We start from the raw sequence: 19,830 nt of genomic DNA on the forward strand, positions 1-19,830 counted from the left end.
TTAAATATGAGTGTCTGAGAAAAGGGTCTGAATACTTATGACCATGTGATATTTTAGTTTTCCTTTTTTACTAAATTTGCAAAAATGTCTACATTTCTGTTTTTTTTTTCAGTCAAGATGGAGTGCAGAGTGTACACTAATGAGAAAAAAATGAACTTTTTTGAATTTACCAAATGGCTACAATGAAACAAAGAGTGAAAAATTTAAAGGGGTCTGAATACTTTCCGTACCCACTGTATAAAAGTTTAAATCACACCCATTCAAAATAAAACAAAATAAAAAATACATATATCTGGCATGGCTGCGTTAAGAATCGTCCGATCTATCAATATATAGGATAGAGAACTAGTTCTCCTGCAGCATGTGACCACAGACAAACAATAAGCAAAGACCAGCAATGATTTAACTCATAACTAGTGTTGAGCGATACCGTCCGATACTTGAAAGTATCGGTATCGGAAAGTATCGGCCAATACCGGCAAAGTATCGGATCTAATCCGATACCGATACCCGATACCAATACAAGTCAATGGGACTCAAGTATCGGACGGTATCCTGATGGTTCCCAGGGTCTGAAGGAGAGGAAACTCTCCTTCAGGCCCTGGGATCCATATTAATGTGTAAAATAAAGAATTAAAATAAAAAATATTGCTATACTCACCTCTCCGACGCAGCCTGGACCTCACCGAGGGAACCGGCAGCGTTCTTTGCTTAAAATGCGCGCTTTTACTTCCTTCCGTGACGTCACGGCTTGTGATTGGTCGCGTGCCGCCCATGTGGCCGCGACACGACCAATTACAGCAAGACGTGACGTAATTTTCAGGTCCTCAATGCCTAATTCTAGGCATTCAGGAATTTAAAATTACGTTCCGGCTTGTGATTGGTCGCGTCGCGGTCACATGGGCGACGCGACCAATCACAAGCCGTGACATCACGGGAGGCAGGAGACGCGCGCATTTTTAAAATTACGTCACGGCTTGTGACTGGTTGCGTGCCGCCCATGTGACCGCGACGCGACCAATCACAGCAAGCCGTGACGTAATTTCAGGTCCTGATGCCTATTTCTGCATTGAGGACCTGAAATTACGTCACGGCTTGCTGTGATTGGTCGCGTCGCGGTCACATGGGCGGCACGCAACCAATCACAAGCCGTGACGTAATTTTAAAAATGCGCGCGTCTCCTGCCTCCCGTGACGTCACGGCTTGTGATTGGTCGCGTCGCCCATGTGACCGCGACGCGACCAATCACAAGCCGGAACGTAATTTTAAATTCCTGAATGCCTAGAATTAGGCATTGAGGACCTGAAAATTACGTCACGGCTTGCTGTGATTGGTCGCGTCGCGGCCACATGGGCGGCACGCGACCAATCACAAGCCGTGACGTCACGGAAGGAAGTAAAAGCGCGCATTTTAAGCAAAGAACGCTGCCGGTTCCCTCGGTGAGGTCCAGGCTGCGTCGGAGAGGTGAGTATAGCAATATTTTTTATTTTAATTCTTAATTTTACACATTAATGTTGTTTCGATACCGATACCCGATACCACAAAAGTATCGGGTCTCGGTATCGGAATTCCGATACCTGCAAGTATCGGCTGATACCCGATACTTGCGGTATCGGAATGCTCAACACTACTCATAACCTTTCCTTCCCGTGGCCCACCTGACTAGGAGCTGCAGCTCTAGAAGAACACCTCCTTGTGACAGGTTGTCTCACGAACAAAGTACATTTTAGCAATTTATCTTGGAATAATAAAATAAATTTCACAATTGTGTGTGTCTTTTTTAAATATTCCTGTGCTGAGATAATCTTATAAATGTGCCCCTGCTGTGTACTGTGTAATGGCTGTGTCTGACTGTGCAGGAACATGGTCTGTTTATAACACAGCAGGAAATAAAAGAGTATGCGGACAATACAACCCCTGGCAAAAATTATGGAATCACCGGCCTTGGAGGATGTTCATTCAGTTGTTTAATTTTGTAGAAAAAAAGTCATTTCAAATGGCAACTTTCTGGCTTTAAGAAACACTAAAAGAAATCAAGAACAAAAAATGTGGTAGTCAGTAATGGTTATTTTTTTTTAACCAAGCATAGGGGAAAAATTATGGAATCACTCAATTCTGAGGAAAAAATTATGGAATCACCCTGTAAATTTTCATACCCAAAAATAACATCTGCATCAAATTAGATGTGCTCCTTAGTCTGCATCTAAAAAGAAGTGATCACACCTTGGAGAGCTGTTGCACCAAGTGGACTGACATGCATCATGGCTCCAACACCAGAGATGTCAATTGAAACAAAGGAGAGGATTATCAAACTCTCAAAAGCAGGTAAGTCATCACGTAATGTTGCAAAAGATGTTGGTTGTTCACAGCTGTGTCTAAAATCTGGACCAAATACAAACAACATTGGAAGATTGTTAAAGGCAAACATACTGATAAACCAAGGAAGACATAAAAGCGTGAAGACCAAAATCTCCAAGCAATATGTCACCAAAACAGGAAATGCACAACAAAACTGAGCGATCTCCCTCCGGGCCGCAACTCTGCTCTCTGCTCAGCCCAAAATACATAAGAGTGGCTCAGGATCCAAACACTCGGCCTGGAAAGACCTAAAATGATAAAGAAAACTGAAAATTTTAATGCATATTAATTCTACTATGACATTAACAAATCAGGCCTGATGTAACGAGAGAAACATGACAAACGCCACCTACCAATCCTCATAATTTCCTCATCCATAAGACCCGTGAAAAGATGCGTGAAAAAAGAATGACTATCTTGTCTTATTGCCAAATACTGCAAAACCAATTTAATGGGAAAAACCGGCCCAGCGATAGAAAACAAAGGAAACCATACTCCATTACCAAATGAGTCCGTTTTTGAACACCGAATACGAATACGGATGCCACCATTGCAAAATGAAACATCATTATACTGTAAACCCCCGGGCTTATGTGCTGAAGGAGCTGCCAGTTCACTAACACGCAAGGCCCCGAAAAAGGCGATTCCAAAAGCTGCTGAAAACAAAACCGATTCAAAATCGGAAGTACACACCAACTTCGTGTTGGCAATAATTCGGGCCAAAAGAAAATAAGAAGTTGGTCGTCTAACAGAATGTTGCTCCCAAGAGCTTTTCCAACCCTTTAGGGCCTGCCGCAAAACAAAACTTTTCATAACATCCTACCATCCCCTTAATTTAAAAAGAAAAGACAACCCAGACAACCTATTCCTAGCAACCGCTACCGATGAACCACATGTATGCAAATGTTGTAAATAAAACTCTGTTGCCTCCAACCTCTCTCTGCTAGAATTATCTACAGGAAGATTACCCGCAAACACACACCACTCCTGCAATGCCTTACCGTATGCATTCCAAGTTGAAGGAGCCACCGACATTCGCACCAACGGCATTAGGGGGTTCCCAGCACCTGCCATATGTAACCAGGGCATGGAGGTCCCCGTTGACTGGCAGCTGGAACGAGTTCCCGGAACTTCTGAAAATCAAAAGGGAGTCAGCCATAGCGTTTTGGATACCCGGAACATGCCGAAAACAGAACCAGATATTTAAATGCAAACATATTAACACCAGGAACCGTATAAGCTTTATAACTGGAAACGAAGAAGACAAATGATTTACCACCTGAACCACGCTTTCTTTGTTCGACAAAAAACAAATGCGTGAATTACGCAACTGATCACCCCAAAAAACAACCGCCACCACCAAAGGGACTAACTCTAGAAGGGTAAGATTTTTCGTCCATCCATTCACAACCCAATTATCAGGCCACCGCTCAGCACACCAGTGGTCACGAAAAATGACGCCAAAACCCACTGACCCTGCTGCATCCGCAAAAAGGGAAATATCCTGACCCGACTTCTCTTTACTTTGGAAACAAGTACAACCATTGTAGGTCAACAAAAAACACCTCCACACCCGCAGGTCTTCAAGAAATGGAAGGCCAAGCCTAATCCTATGGTGAGGAAGCCTCACCCCTTGCGTGGCCATGGCCAAACAACGGGAAAATATTCTTTCCATAGGCATCACGCGACACGCAAATGCCAATAAACCCAAAAGGGATTGCATTTGCACCAGGGTTACTTTTTTAATGGAGAGAAAACCATCAATTTTTTCAAGTAGCTTAGCAATTTTATCATTCGGAAAACGAAACACCATGTTAACGGAATCAATTTTGATACCAAGAAAAGAAAGGCAGGTCAACGGGCCCACTGTCTTCTCTTCCGATAATGGGACCCCAAAAACCCTCATTAAGTCCTAAGCCACACCTTCTCACATAAGTCTGAATCTGCTGGACCAACAAATAAAAAACCATCCAAGTAGCGTGTAATCCAATGGAAACCTGTCTCAAATTTGACTACTCATTCCAACAAACTATTAAAAAAATCAAAATACTTACAAGAAATTGAACACCCCATAGGGAGACAGGTGTCATAATAATAATAATCCCCTTCTATGAAACAACCGAGAAGATGATAACAGTCCGGGTGAACAGGAAGAAGGCGAAAGGGCGACACAATGTCTGACTTAGCCATTAATGCTTCAGGTCCAGCCTGACGCAGGAGTTTTAACGCATGATCAAAAGGCGCATAAGCCACTGAGGACTCTTCTGAACTAATACCATCATTCACTGAAGAACCCTTTGGGTGCGAAAGGTGATGTATTAATCTAAACTCACCCGGATCTTTTTTAGGAACCACACCCAATGGGGATACCCTTAGGTTAAAGAAGGGGGGTGAAAAAAACGGTCCCATCATGTGACCGAGAGCCACTTCTTTTGCAATCTTTTTAGACACAACTAAAGGAAACTCCCTAGCTGATTTTAAATTGTAAGAAAAAAACGAGTCACTTCAAAAATTGAAAGGTATAAAGAAACCGTACGTGAACCCCACTCGTAACTGAGCAGCCGCCACTTTGTTCTTATATTTATTTAGCCACGGCTCCATCGCGGTGATGTTCACTGGAGTCCTTACTCACAAGTTGGGGATTAGACTTCGAGAGAGTGGGCTTTGAGGTGGCATGAGGGGATTTTGTGACTGAGTGCGAACCACTGCATATTGAGCACTCATGTTTGTACTTACATAACCCGTAATATTTGCAGTGGCCTTCATTGAAAAGCCAACAATTTCCGGGGGCCTACGAACCGGGACTAGCCCCGAGCCTGAGTGGTGGCCAGGGGCCACCGAATGAAAGGGCTGAAAGCTCCTTTGGGCCATCATAAGGCACAACCAAGAGTCCGTAGCCTTAACTCCCCAAACAAGGTGCAGATTGATGGCTAAACGCCCCTGAAAATCTTCATCATACCTCCACCACGCAGTGCCCCCATGAGTTTTATACGAATTGTATATTGTGTCCATATAAAAGAACAATTCAGAGCATCTCTCCTGGTGTTTTCTGCCCATAACACAGCCTAAAACAAAAAAAGGCCTGAATCCAATTATTTATAGTTTTTGCCACTTTTGGACGATGTTCATATGGCCTATCGGCTGTTCTCCTTTCCCGATCCACTGAACTTTGCTCAGGAGACAGTGGCGACCAGACATCAATGTAATCATTGGACCAAATTTTTTCCAATGTCTCTTGATCTAAGTGGGAACCCAACGGGGCAACCCCACAATAAAAAACATCCCTATGAATATCAGAACGTACAGTTGGAGGAGGGGGGTAGCAACCTTTACTTGAGACAATAATTTTGGGTTCAAAACTAATTTATCTCCACCCAATATGCTTCTGAGATTGTCCAATTTCCCCAAATTTTTACCCGAACCCTCCCATGCTCCCACAAAATTGAACTCACCAGCCTGCGCCTCAGCAGCCGGAATCCCGAACTGAGCAGGAACCTCTTCATTATGATCTCGCTGTTCTTCCTGAGACATTCTAGAAGATTGGAGATTCCTTCCACGACAACGACCACGAGACCCAGAGGAAGATGAAGAATGGCAACGCGATGTCTAAGAACGTCGACTGCATCTAGAAATCGATCTCCTCCTTCTACGATGGATATGGCGACTATGACATCTAGAAGAACTTCTACCAGAAGAAGATGAAGAGGGCCTGCTCTGTCTCCTTCTCCTGCAATTCCTCCGACCATGATTGTCAGATGTCATTTCCATGGGTGCTGATAATGAATAGTTTGCCCTGGATGCTGAAGCAGCCACCACCCCTTAATAAATAGCCGGAGCCAACACCGTTGGTCTACCACCAACAGCTTGAACAAAGGTATTCGAGCCATCTGCCAAAGAAGGTGGTGCCGTACCTGTTTGAATTGGGTTGGGAAGGTGGGACAAAGATGATATAGAGGGGGGGTTATTAATGGCTGACTATTGCCAGCCTGTATTCCTACCGCAGGCTGCAGGCTACTCACGTTCAAATTTGAAGGAATGGAGGCAAACTGAGGGTTAATTTGCAACGGTTCATTCCCTGTAACCCCCAAATAAACCAGCAAGCGTTCCCTAACTGGCTGAGGTAAAAAAAATGGTTGCTGTCATGTTACCTTACTGCTCCCAGCCTCTTCTACAGAAGATGAACTGGCACTGTGAGTACCTCCCATTGATTGACAATGACCGGTCACAGTGGAAGATAAAATAGAAGTTTTCTCCACTGTTTCTCCCAGCTAGAGGTATCTTGCGGTGTGAAAGGGGCTTAGCCTGCTGGGACACAATACCTCTCGGGCCGGAACAAAATTTCCGCCCTTACTACCGCCAACATGACCGTGGGGCGGGGGAGCAGCCAACGTTTTCGCGTCCTCAGCATGAAACAATGTCAGGCCAGGTGCCACTGCTGAGTTACACGGACAAGCAGTCTGAAGATGAGGCGGGCTCAGACTCTCCGGCGGGCACGGCTTACGACGCGACCGATGGCCGACAGGGGCTTTGAGATGAAAAGCTTCGCCCACGCCCAGCTCCGGTACAATTGCTGAAAGCCAGGCAGCCCCTTCCTTGCTAAGCTCCCTTATAGCGGCCTCGAGCGAGTCTGCCATCCCTCATAAATTACCTACACCAAGCGGGCATATCAGTTCGATGACTCAACGTTCAAAGAGGCCGAAATGCCTCAGACACCGCTTTATATATACCCGTCAGGGGAAGTAGACAAAAACCACACTACCAAAAGTGACGCTGCCCGCCTAGTCTAGCAAGTAAAAGAGGGAGGTGAGAGTCCTTATTAAGCCCTTCTACCCGTAGAGGAGAAAAGGTGAAGAAGAGGTGAAATTAAACATTACCTGGCCAACCAGTCAAGGGACCTCTGGCAAGTAAGAGCCGGGCCCCCGTATGTTGGAAGCAGAGACATAGCTAGTGGTTCAGCAAGTGGAGGGGTGGGTGAAATATACTGTACTTTACTGTACTTTTACTGAGCTCGTAACTCAAGTAAGGAACTGGAGAGGCATAGACTAATTTTATTACTGTAGTTGTGAGCACCTCAACACCCAACAATGCTATTCAAATGAGCATAAGTATATGCTGCTATATCACCCATGATGACTAACAGTTTGAAATAGTAATTATAAGCTTTTATTGATCTTTGCATACTTTTACATATTTATGTTTTCCATTTTTTTAAACAGTTCATTTACATTAATTTTTTTAGTCCTACTGAAGGACTTGAACTTGTGGTTGCTTATTCAATACACTGCAATACTAAATGCAAAGTATTGACATTTTAGGGATCTTCTACTAAGCCTTGTTTGTGGCAGGCGAACAGCTGTGTAAAATAGCCAGCAACTGCTGAGTATGGAGTAGGCACAAGCATTTACTATATACTTCCTGTGCAGTCTGTCAGATGCCGCTAAGAGGTTAAACTGCAGCTGCTAAAAAAGAAATCCAAGTGACATGTTTAACCCCCGGAGCTTTTTTCGGTTTGGCGCTTTCGTTTTTCGCTCCCCTCCTTCCCAGAGCCATACCTTTTTTATTTTTCTGTCAATATGGCCATGTGATGGCTTATTTTTTGTGGGACAAGTTGTACTTTTGAATGATACCATTGGTTTTACCTTGTTGGGTACTAGAAAACGGGAAAAAAATTCCAAGTGCGGTGAAAGTGCAAACAAACTGCTATCCCACACATGTTTTTGTTTGGCTTTTTTGCTAGGTTCACTAAATGCTAAAACTGACCTGCCATTATGATTCTCCAGGTAATTACGAGTTCATAGATACCAAACATCTCTAGGTTATTTTTTATCTAAGTGGTAAAAAAATTTCCAAACTTTGCTAAAAAAAAAAAAAATCGCGCAATTTTCAGATACCCGTAACGTCTCCAATTTTTATGATCTGGAGTTGAGTGAGGGCTTATTTTTTGCGTGCCGAGCTGATGTTTTTAATTGTACCACTTTGGTGCAGATACGATCTCCGTTATTGCATTTTATTGTGACAAAAAAAAGGTGATTCTGCCATTTTTATTTTTATTCTCGCTACACCGTTTAACGATCAGGTTAATTCTTTTTTTTATTGATACATTTTTTATTTTATTTTGAATGGGGTGAAAGGGGGGTGATTTGAACTTTTATATTTTTTTTGTTTTTTTCAGATTTTTAAAAACATTTATTTTTTTACGACCACAGGGTGGCGCTCACAGCAATCTGGCATCAACAACCATAGAGGTCTCAAGGAGACCTCTGGTTGTCATGCCGATGTGCCGATGACCCCCGATCATATGACGGGGGTCATCGGTGCTCGCATTTTTGGCCAGATGGCTGGAAGCTCTGGTTAAATGTTGCATGTGTGACCCCAACCCCAACACATGTTTCGTGAATTCTTCCATCAACAAGGGCATTGAAGATGAAACGTGGATGGGTCTTTCAGCATGATAATAAGCATACTGCCAGGGCAACAAAGGAGTGGCTTCATAACAAGTATATGAAGGTCCTGGAGCGGCCTAGCCAGTCTCCAGATCTCAACCCCATAGAAAACCTTTGGCAGAGTTGAAAGTCCATGTTGCCCAGCGACAGGCCCAAAACATCACTGCTCTAGAGGAGATCTGCATGGAGGAATGGGCCAGCATACCACCAACAGTGTGTGCCAACCTTGTGAAGACTTACAGAAAACATTTGACCTCTGTCATTGTCAAAAAAGGATATATAACAAAATATTGTGATTAACTTTTTTGTGGGACAAGTTGTACTTTTGAATGATACCATTGGTTTTACCTTGTAAATATTGTAAACCTTGTAAAATATTGTGATTAACTTTTGTTAATGACCAAATACTTATTTTCCACCATAATTTGCTAAATAAATCTTGCCAAATCAGATAAGGTGATTTTCTGGATTTGTTTTCTCATTTTGACTCTCAGTTGTGGTCTACCTATGATGTCAATTACATGCCTCTCTCATCTTTTTAAGTGGGAGAACTTGCACAATTGTTGGCTGACTAAATACTTTTTCCCCACTGTATCTTGAAATAGTAGTTATTAGTTACATTTACTACAACTATTTCGCACTAGCACTTTACAAGCAACTTCCACTACCTCAACATTGTTTTCACATCAATTTATATACGTGACATATTTATTACCAATTCTACTATCTATATAGCTCTCAGTGCACTGATATATTTAGTCACCCAAGTACATTGTTTTGTTGCTCCCTATTGAGTACGATCCTTTGTATACCTGGGTGTGCGGCCCTGTTTTTTTAGCACAGCTTTCAGTCATTTCTTTTTGCACATTGCTTTGTATTCAATTGTTGTCACCTGATGTAATCAAATAAAATCTTTACTTATTCACCATACTATGTATATGGACTTCAAGGTTGGGTTCTTTTCCTCCCCTCTTTTCCGACTGTCCATGTAATATACCTTTGTCCAGGTTCTTGGTTGCAGGAATATTATAATTATTTTGTACTATTTTTTACTCTCCCTACTAATGCATTACCACTAATTTACCCCGCATCAAGAACATTCCCCTGTTCTTCCTTTCATGTTTAAAGAAATGTCACATTATGCACAGTTGTGGTTGACATTTTTTCAATTATTTTTGTGTAAAGTACATCCTTCTTATACAGAGGTGCACAACATTTTTGGTCCAAGGGCCACAATGCCATACTGAACCAATCCCAAGGGCCACACTTTTTTAAGTGTTAGTTACATGAATACATCACCAAAACCACCATCAGTTCATTAATACATCACCAGAACCAATTTTTGAGTATTTGAGAAGGATTTGCAGTGTTTCTGCACCATAAAAATCAGTGTGAACGCACGCTAACTTAAACTGAGGGTTTTTTTTGTTTTTTTTTAGCAAAAACTCACCAAATCCCCCATACAATCTCAAATCTCTAGGTTTTAACACTTTTTCAGTTTTAACATGGCCATGAAACACGTTACGGATTGCTCCATATGTACAAATTCAGAACCACTGTCAGTACATGAGTGCAGAACCAGAAACACAGTCAGTACATCAATGCAGTGCCAGAACCAACATCAGTACATGAATGCAGCACCAGAACCACTAGCAGTTTATGGTCAAACACACTGTCCCTCTTTAAAACACCTCCACAAACACACTGCCTTTCTCCAAAATATCCCCCACTCTGTCCATCTGTATAATATCCCCCCACATAATATTCCCCACAGAACCCCTCTCCATAATGTCCCCCACATACCGCCCCTTTTCAATATCTCCTCCAAACTACCTCTTTCCAAATCCCTCCCACCCCACTGTCCTTTGTTATACTTTGCCCCTTTCGCAATCTCCCCTAGTTCCCCCATAATGTTCCAAATTGCCCAATAATGTCCCCCATAATGTCCCAAATTTCCCCATAATGGCTCGAATAACCAGAAATTGCCCCATAATGTACCAAATTGTCCCATATTGTCCTCCTTAATGTTCCAAATTGGCTATAATGTCCAAAAATTACCCCATAGTGTTCCAAATTGTCACATTATGTGCCCTCATAGTAACACAACCCTTCCTTCCCCTGGCCCCTCATCTAAAATAACATGACATTTTATCTTCGGCTCTTCCCATGGAATGCACATCAGTGCCCGATGTCTCCTCTGCCTGTGGGACCCCAGTGTCAGCAGCAGAGTGATGACATCAGCAGCGTCTTGACCTCATCATGCTGCTGAATGTTGGGGCTTGGGCTGACAGGCGCTTTCTATGTCCTAGTCCTTGCGCCACAGTGTTCAAATGTATTCGCATCTGAAAGACACAGATACATTTGAATATAGGAAAAAAGGAGCCATCCTTTACAGCTCCGTGGGCAAAACAACGTCCTTCGGCGGACCTGATCTTACAGATCTGTAGAGGGGATAAAGCTTAGTCAAAGACTAACTGCTGTGAAGACTTAGTCTGTAGTCCTCCTTTAAACTTTTTCCAACCCTCACCGTACAATTTTTGATGTTGGTTTTGTTTTGTATTCCAAGACTTTGGTTATTTTTTCCCATGGGGCTAAGTACTTACATCCAGGTTTCTGCTATCTACCTGCCTGTTCTGCCCGCCAATGATATCTGCCAGCTCAGGCAGAGACTGTTTTGCTTCATTTCACCTTACTTCAACAGAGCAATGCTCGTGAGTTTGTTATGAAACTTGACCCTAGTGACCAGTCACCGCTGGCATCACTGCCTCCTCGTCCGGACATATACGTAATCAAGAGGAAGTGGAAGCGTTGGCTGCTCTTTCATTTCCCCTTGATTACTAAAGCGTCCAAAGGTGGAGACAGTGACGCCGGCGGTGATTTGATGCCGTGCTCACATGTCATAACAACCACACAAGAGCCCCAGGAGAGCAAGTCGACCGGCGCCGGCACGTCTGGTGAGTATAGGTGTTTTTATATTATCGGGGCCAAACATGAGGTATGAGAAGGGGTTGTTCTAGAGGTGGACACTTACATTTTTCAGATTGATGGCTTACACTTTAATTTGTAGGTAAAGCTACAATTCTACTGCTGGTTCTGTGTTTTTATGATAAACCACAATGTTACATAGTTACATAGCTTGAAAAAAGACATAGGTCCATACTTATACCTTACTCCACCAATTGTACATTTATCACTAAATTAACTATAATCCACAATGTTATGTGTACTGAGGAAATCATCCAGCCCTTTTTTAAAAGATGTTATGGTGTCTGCCATTACTACCTATTGTGGTTGGCATTCCACATTCTGACTGTTCTAACTGTAAAGAGCTCTTTGCTATTTAGCTGTCAGAATCGCCTCTCTTCCACCAGTAATGGGTGTCCCTGGTCCTTATTATGGTCCTTGGAAGGAAGTCATGCGCCAGTTCTTTGTACCGATCACACATATATTTTACACATGTAAATGAGATCTCCTTTGATGTGTCTTTTTTCTAAGCTAAACAAGCCCAACATTTTCAACCTCTCCTCAAATGAGAGGCCTTCCATCCCTTGTAATAATCTAGTTGCCCACCTTTGAACTGACTAATTTTTGAATATCCTTTTTTAAATGTGGAGCTCAAAACTGGATCCCATATTCTAGATGTGGCCTCACAAGTGATTTATAAAGGGGTAACAATGGATTGGGATAGCAGGATTTTATGTCTCTTTTTATATACCCTAAAATCTTGTTTGCTTTTGCAGCTGCTGCTTGACATTGAGTACTGCTGCCGATCTTACTTGCAACCAGAATACCCAAGTCCATCTCCTGTTCTGTAGTCCCAAGTATACTCCAAAGTTAATATATATGCAGCAATGGAATTACTCTGTCCCTGGTGCATTACTCTACATTATCTACATTAAATCTTATTTGCCAAGTGTTTGCCCATTCAGACATCTTATCCAGATCGTTTTGCAATATTGTAGTGTCAAGGTCAGATTTTAATATTCTACAGAGTTTGGTGTCATTGGTAAAGACTGACACTTTACTCTCAATCCCATCCACAAGGTCATTAATAAAGACGTTATAAAGAAAGGGTCCTAGCACAGATCCCTGTAGTACCCCACTGCTGACTATATCAGATTTAGAGAACATACCATTTATGACAACTCTTTGTTTCCTGTCATTTAGCCAACTCCTTATCCATCTGCATATACAGCTCTGGCAAAAATTAAGAGACCACCACATCAAAACCCTGTCATGGGCAGCCCAATCTCCAGACCTGAACCCCATTGACAACCTCTGGAATGTAATCAAGAGGATGATGGATAGTCACAGGCCATCAAACTAAGAACTGCTTACATTTGTGCACCAGGTGCAGTGTGAAAGACTGGTGGAAAGCATGCCAAGACGCATGAAAGCTGTGATTAAAAATCATGGTTATTCCACAAAATATTGATTTCTGAACTCTTCCCGAGTTAAAACATTAGCATTGTTGTTTCTAAATGATTATGAACTTGTTTTCTATGCATTATTTGAGGTCTGAAAGCACTGTTTTGTTTTTTTTATTTTGCCCATTTTCCTTTGCAGAAAAAAAAAATACAAAATTTTTTGCTTGGAAATTCGGAGACATGTTGTCAGAAGTTTATAGAATAAAAGAACAATTTACATTTTACTCAAAAATATACCTATAAAGAGAAAAATCAGACAAACTGAACATTTTGCAGTGGTCTTTTGCCAGAGCTGTAGTTTCCCCCAGTCCTTGCTTCTGTAGCTTCAGTATAAGGCTGTTATGTGGAACAGTATCAAGTGCTTTTGCAAAGTCCAAATAAATCACATCAGCCGCATTACCTACATCCAGATTTACACTCACCTCCTCACAGAAACCCAACACGTTAGTTAGACACGACTTAATCTTCATGAATCCGTGCTGGTTGTCAGTTATTACATTATTCTTTGCAGTATATCTCCGCAGGTCATCTCTTATAATGCCCTCACTGATGTCAAGTGTACAGGGGTATTTGTCAATGTTTAATTTGCTCAGATGCAGGCGTACTATGTTGAATAGGAAAGAAATTGAATTTTTTTTATAATAGATAGAAAAATATTTAGAATTGAGAGTCCTCGGCCAACCACTGAGGACTCTCAATTCTAAATATTTTTCTATCTACTGGCTAACACGGTCGGTAACAAGTTATTTATCTTTCCTGTTTTATAATAGATGTCATTTTAAAACTTTGTTATTCTTAAAAGTTATTGGGTAAAAAATGAGTAAAAATAACAATTCCAGTCAAACTCTTTAAAAGAGAACATACATATTTATAGGCATGCTGTCTCACACAGTGTGTGTTATTTATTGCTCTTTATAATCACGATGTACAGGTGCTTCTACAAGGTGACTAAAGATACAGACGCATCTCACAAAATTAGAATATCATCAAAAAGTTAATTTATTTCAGTTCTTCAGTATAAAAAGTGAAACTGATATATTATATAGAGTCATTACAAACAGAGTGATCTATTTCAAGTATTTATTTTTGTTAATGTTGATGATTATGGCTTACAGCCACTGAAAACCAAGTCATTATCTCAGTAAATTAGAATACTTTATAGCACCAGCTTGAAAAATGATTTTGATCCGAAATGTTGGCCTACTGAAATATATGCTCAGTAAATGCACTCAATACTTGGTTGAGGCTCCTTTTGCATCAATTACTGCATCAATGTGGCTTGGCATGGAAGCGATCAGCCTGTGGCACTGCTGAGGTGTTATGGAAGCCCAGGTTGCTTTGATAGAAGCCTTCAGCTCGCCTGCATTGTTGGGTCAGGTGTCTCTCATCTTCCTCTTGACAAGATCACGTGGGTTTGCTGGCCAATCAAGTACAGTGATACTGTTGTTTTTAAACCAGGTATTGACACTTTTGGAAATGTGGACAGGTGCAAAGTCCTGCTGGAGAATGAAATTTCCATCTCCAAAAAGCTTGTCAGCAGAAAAAAGCATAAAGTGCTCTAAAATTTCATGGTAGGCGGCTGCACTGACTTTGGTCTTGATAAAACACAGTGGACCTACACCAGCAGATGACATGGCTCCCCAAACCATCACTGACTGTGGAAACTTAATGCTAGACTTCAAGCAGCTTGGATTGTGTGCCTCTCGACTCTTCCTCCGTACTCTAGGACCTTGATTTCCAAAATGTACTTTCCTTGTGGAGTGTGTCAATGACTGCCTTCTGAACATCTGTCAAGTCAGTAGTCTTCCCCATGATAGTGGAGCCTACTGAAACAGACTAAGGGACATTTTTAAATGCTTAGGAAGCATTTGCAAGTGTTTTTTGTTAATTATTCTAATTTACTGAGATAATGACTTTTGGGTTTTCCTTGGTTGTAAGCTATAATCATCAACATTAACAGAAATAAACACATGAAATAGATCACTCTGTTTGTAATGACTCTATATAATATAGGAGTTTCACTTTTTGTATTGAATAACTGAAATAAATTAACTTTTTGATGATATTCTAATTTTGTGAGAAAGACCTGTAATTTGTTCACACCCACAGCAGTGTGGCCAGGTCTGTGTAGAAAGAGTCCCATATAGTGATGATATGTAGGATCCCCCCTGCTGCTGATTAAATAGCCTTCTAGTTTCTACCTATGCCAGTGATATGGAGAAAACTCTACAGTGTATCAGCGGCTGGAAGGCGGATGGAGTCTGCATAACATGAATACTTTAAACTTTTCGTGCTCAGAGATAGCCACGCTACTGGGGTCGTTTGATCAAATGACACTATAATCATAAATAACACATACTGTTCAAGACAGCATCAAAGAATGAAGAAACAGGAGATGGCACTGTCAGATCAATGCTGCCATCACCAAATGAGGAGAGCGATTTGAGATGCACAGGTTACTACTACATTCACACCATATGAATTCTGTTTTTCTGTCGGACAGCATGTTGATCTATAGAGTTTTATTGATTCGTACAAACATCAGTTTTAAAAACTGAACTTTGATCCATGAGACTCAGACCATGTCCTATTGTCATACACTTTGTAGATCACACTACAGGTGTTGTGGATTCTGTTTGCGGGCTCCCTCTGGTGGTTACTGCTGGAACTGGGTGACTTTGGTGGGTTGCGGCCTTTGGTTTCCATCTGTCCATCAGAGGCTGGGTGTTTCCTATTTTACCTGGCCTTTCTGTCATTTCCCTTGCCGGCTATCAATGTGTTCAGATGTGCTCTGTTTGGTTCCTGCCTACCTGCTCCCAGATCTTTCAGGATAAGCTAAGTGCTGATTTTCAGTTGTTTGGTTTTTTGTCCAGCTTGCTTAGAATGTCTCTTTGTTAGCTGGTTGCTCTAGTGGACTGAGGTTCTCCCCATGTGCCATGAGTTGGCACATGGGTTCTTGTAATCTCAGGATGGTTTTTTTTGATTAGGGTTTTTTGCTGACCGCTCAGTCCCCTTTTGTGTCATTCTGCTTTCTAGTTTTCAGCGGGCCTCTATTTGCTAAAGCTATATACATCATCTCTATGTGTGTGCCTTCCTCTCATTTCACCGTCAATACATGTGGGGGGCAACTATACCTTTGGGGTTAATTCCTCTGGAGGCAAGTGAGGTCTTTGTTTTCTCTGCAGTACTAGTTAGCTCTTAGGCTGGTGCGTGGCGTCTAGAACCAACGTAGGCACGCTCCCTGGCTATCTCTAGTTGCAATTGTCAGGCGTAGGGCAGCGGTCAGCCCAGGTTCCATCACCCTAGAGCTCGTCCGATATTTATTATACTTTGCTTATCCTGTGCTATCCCTAGCCATTGGGGATTCATGACAGTATAGCCTGCCAACAAAGTGTTAATTGTTTGGGCTGAAGCAGGAGATAAAGAAGTGTTCAAGGGAAATTTTTTTTTTTTTTTTTTTCCTTCAGAGTTTTGCTGCCTAGCCCTTAATTGCTGTCTAGCTGCTTCTTACCTCCTCTTAACCCTTGAATGGCTCTGATCTTAGCTGTTTATCATGGATGTCCAGAGTTTGGCTTCCAGCCTGAGTAATCTCGCGGCAAAGGTTCAAAACATACAGGATTTCGTGGTTCACACTCCCATGTCTGAACCTAGAATTCCTATTCCAGAGTTCTTTTCTGGAGATAGATCTACCTTCCTGAATTTCAGGAACAATTGTAAATTGTTTCTCTCTTTGAAATCTCACTCCTCTGGAGACCCTGCTCAACAGGTCAAGATTGTTATATCGTTCCTACGGGGCGACCCTCAGAATTGGGCATTTGCATTGGCACCAGGGGATCCTGCATTGCTCAGTGTGGATGCGTTTTTTCTGGCATTGGGATTGCTCTATGAGGAACCTAACCTAGAGATTCAGGCTGAAAAGGCTTTATTAGCCCTCTCTCAGGGGCATGATGAAGCGGAAATATATTGTCAGAAATTTTGGAAATGGTCGGTGCTTACTCAGTGGAATGAGTGCGCCCTGGCTGCAAACTTCAGAAATGGTCTTTCTGAGGCCATTAAGGATATTATGGTGGGGTTCCCTGCGCCTACAGGTCTGAATGAGTCTATGGCTATGGCCATTCAGATTGATCGGCGTTTACGGGAGCGCAAACCCGTGCACCAGTTGGCGGTGTCTTCTGAACAGGCACCTGAGTCTATGCAATGTGATAGAATTCAGTCCAGAAGTGAACGGCAAAATTATAGGCGGAAAAATGGTTTGTGTTTTTATTGTGGTGATTCAGCTCATGTTATATCAGCATGCTCTAAACGCACAAAAAGGGTTGATAAATCTTTTGCCATTGATACTCTGCAGTCTAAGTTCATTTTGTCTGTGACTTTGATTTTTTCACTCTCTTCCATTTCCGTCGATGCCTATGTGGATACAGGCGCTGCCCTGAGTCTTATGGATTGGTCATTTGCTAAACGCTGCGGTTTTAGTCTAGAGCCTCTGGAAGTTCCTATTCCTCTGAAGGGAATTGATTCTACACCATTGGCTATGAATAAACCGCAGTATTGGACACAAGTGACCATGCGCATGACTCCCGTTCATCAGGAGGTGATTCGCTTCCTTGTACTGTATAATTTACATGATGTACTAGTGCTTGGTCTGCCATGGTTACAAACTCATAATCCTGTCCTGGACTGGAAAACAATGTCTGTGCTAAGCTGGGGATGTCAGGGGGTTCATGATGATGCACCTCCGATTTCTATCGCTTCATCTACTCCTTCGGAGATCCCTGCGTTTTTGTCGGATTATAGGGATGTTTTTGAGGATCCTAAGCTCAATTCGCTCCCTCCTCATAGAGAGTGTGACTGTGCTATAGAATTGATTCCTGGCAGTAAGTTCCCTAAGGGTCGTTTATTTAATCTGTCACTGCCAGAGCATACTGCTATGCGGAATTATATTAAGGAGTCCTTGGAAAAGGGACATATTCGTCCATCTTCGTCCCCTCTGGGAGCAGGTTTTTTTTTCGTGGCAAAAAAAGATGGTTCCCTGAGGCCTTGTATAGATTATCGCCTTCTGAATAAGATTACAGTCAAATACCAGTATCCATTGCCATTATTTACGGATTTGTTTGCTCGTATTAAGGGGGCTAGGTGGTTCACTAAAATAGATCTTCGTGGTGCGTATAATCTGGTGCGGATAAAACAGGGTGATGAGTGGAAAACCGCATTTAATACGCCTGAGGGCCATTTTGAGTATTTGGTAATGCCTTTTGGACTCTCCAATGCTCCGTCAGTCTTTCAGTCCTTTATGCACAATATTTTCCGTGAATATCTGGATAAGTTTATGATTGTGTATTTGGATGATATTTTGGTGTTTTCTGATGACTGGGAGTCTCATGTTCTACAGGTCAGGAAGGTGTTTCAGGTTTTGCGGGCCAATTCTCTGTTTGTGAAGGGCTCAAAGTGTCTCTTCGGAGTCCAGAAGATTTCTTTTTTGGGGTACATTTTTTCTCCTTCTACTATTGAGATGGATCCCGTTAAGGTTCAGGCTATTTGTGACTGGACACAACCTACATCTGTTAAGAGCCTTCAGAAGTTCTTGGGGTTTGCTAATTTTTATCGTCGGTTCATTGCTAATTTTTCCAGTATTGTTAAACCTTTGACTGATTTGACTAAAAAGGGTGCTGATGTTGCTGATTGGTCTCCTGCGGCCGTGGAGGCCTTTCGGGAACTTAAGCACCGGTTTTCTTCTGCTCCTGTGTTGTGTCAACCAGATGTTTCACTTCCTTTTCAGGTGGAGGTTGATGCTTCCGAGATTGGAGCGGGGGCGGTTTTGTCACAGAGAAGTTCTAATGGCTCAGTGATGAAGCCATGTGCTTTCTTCTCTAGAAAATTCTCGCCCGCCGAGCGCAATTATGATGTGGGTAATCGGGAGCTTTTGGCCATGAAGTGGGCATTTGAGGAGTGGCGTCATTGGCTTGAGGGTGCTAAACATCGCGTGGTGGTCTTGACTGATCACAAGAATCTCATTTACCTTGAGTCTGCCAGGCGTTTGAATCCTAGACAGGCTCGTTGGTCATTATTTTTTTCTCGTTTCAATTTCGTGGTTTCATACCTGCCAGGTTCAAAGAATGTGAAGGCAGATGCTCTTTCCAGGAGTTTTGTGCCTGACTCTCCTGGAGACACTGGGCCTGCTGGTATCCTTAGGGATGGGGTAATATTGTCCGCCGTATCCCCAGACTTGCGACGCGCATTGCAGGAGTTTCAGGTGGATAAACCGGATCGATGTCCACCAGAAAGACTGTTTGTTCCGGATGATTGGACCAGTAGAGTCATCTCCGAGGTCCATTCTTCTGTGTTGGCTGGTCATCCTGGAATATTTGGTACAAGAGACTTGGTGGCCAGGTCTTTTTGGTGGCCTTCCTTGTCTAGGGATGTGCGTACCTTTGTGCAGTCTTGTGAAGTGTGTGCTCGAGCTAAGCCTTGCTGTTCACGGGCTAGTGGGTTGTTGTTATCCTTGCCCATCCCGAAGAGGCCTTGGATGCACATTTCCATGGATTTTATTTCTGATCTCCCGGTTTCACAGAAAATGTCCGTTATCTGGGTTGTGTGTGACCGCT

General features: G+C 42.5%; 1 protein-coding gene across 1 annotated transcript in view; it reads left to right on the plus strand.

The window, feature by feature from the left end:
- Positions 1-19,830, plus strand: part of TXNRD1 (thioredoxin reductase 1) — a 124,064-nt gene that overhangs the window by 54,324 nt on the left and 49,910 nt on the right. The gene's annotated exons all lie outside the window — the stretch shown is intronic.

Source organism: Ranitomeya variabilis, chromosome 5 (assembly GCF_051348905.1).
Source record: "Ranitomeya variabilis isolate aRanVar5 chromosome 5, aRanVar5.hap1, whole genome shotgun sequence".
Taxonomy (NCBI): Eukaryota; Metazoa; Chordata; class Amphibia; order Anura; family Dendrobatidae; genus Ranitomeya; species Ranitomeya variabilis.